Here is a 1,543-nt window from a genome sequence, read left to right as displayed (position 1 = left end):
ACCTATAACGTGTCTCGGGTGACGTTTTCGGATCTACTGATTCGATTGGAAGCTTTTAAAGTGCTACTATGACCAAATTTTTACCTCTTGAATTTTAAGGTTTATCACATAGAATTCTAGGAAAGATTAAAAACGCCGTTTACCGTTTCTAAATATCTGCATTGGTTCCGGTGATATTCACATTTGAAAAAATGTGTAAAATATGTAAATGAGAGGACTGATGAAGTCATATTCTCAACTCAATATAACATCAAGTATATAAATAGAGCTATTTCAGTCAGTTTATAGCAGAGACCATTGAAACCTGGCAGGCTAATAGTTCTAAAGGCAATACACCTACGGCTATAAAAAATTCGGTTCCCATGGCAACTCACTCTTTTCCAGTCCCCTCCAACATAATTTCAATATTTGAGTGATTTTCAGCTTGAAAAACATTGAACAAGGCCACGAACTCGACCTAACATATTTATACGCTTGCTGGATCATGCAGATGAGGCACCATTGGCAAATATCAAAATAGAATGCCAAAGGTGGCCAGCAAAGCCCTAAGTATCAGGGAGGACTGGAACCCAGTATGTTGCCATGGTAACAAAACTGATAAGCTCATATTGTGGAGCGCACCTAGAATAATGTCACTGCAAAGAATCAAGCATTTCTGATACAGATTGGCTGAGATATCTTTTTTCGTAATATTTGACCAAAATTCGGTTGAGTTTATGACGTCATCACTTGGCTAATTTGCATATTTTAAAAACTTGAATATCTCTGAGACAAAAAGAGATATTTGAAAATAGTAAACAGCATTCTTCTTCACGTACAGACTACTTGTTTATGTTTTAAAATGTCTCAGATTAGAAAGATGCGAATTTCGTCATAGTAGCACTTTAAAAGAATATTTGTTTTTCGTCCAGAAATCAACTTTTTCCCAAGTGGTTAGTTTACGGTTTTGAGTCCAAAATGCGCAGATTTTCAAATCGGCATTTTTCACTCCTTTATGCCCCTAGGGGTCCGGGCTTGTCGTTAAACTCCCTTAGGAATCATTTTGAAGTGCAAATAACGCCCTTGCAAAGAATATAAAGGCTTTTCGTTTTTGCCCTTATCCTGACTCCATCTTTTCTGGGCTATTTCTTTGTTCCTGGTCCCTTGGGAGACCTAAAACGTGTCTCAAGGGACGTTTTCGGATCTACATATTTGATTGGAAGCTTTTAAAAGAATATTTGTTTTTCGTCCAAAAATCGACTTTTTGTCAAGGGGTAAGCCCGCGGTTTTAGGTCAAAAATGAACAGATTTTCAAGTCGGCTTTTTTTCACTCTTTTATGTCCCTAAGGATCTCAGCGTGCCATAAAACTCCCTTAGGAATCATTTTGAAGTGCAAATAACGCCCTGCTAAAGAATTGAAAGAATTGTCGTTTTTTCCCTTATCCTGACTCCATCTTTTCTGGGCTATTTCTTTATCTCTGGTCCTGTGAGAGACAAAAAACGTGTCTCAGGGGACATTTTCGGATCTACTGATTCCATTGGAAGCTTTTAAAAGAATATTTGT

This window comes from Pavona decussata, unplaced genomic scaffold, assembly GCF_977016875.1.
Source record: "Pavona decussata unplaced genomic scaffold, jaPavDecu1.1 SCAFFOLD_195, whole genome shotgun sequence".
Lineage (NCBI taxonomy): Eukaryota > Metazoa > Cnidaria > Anthozoa > Scleractinia > Agariciidae > Pavona > Pavona decussata.
This window is presented reverse-complemented; position numbering follows the sequence as displayed.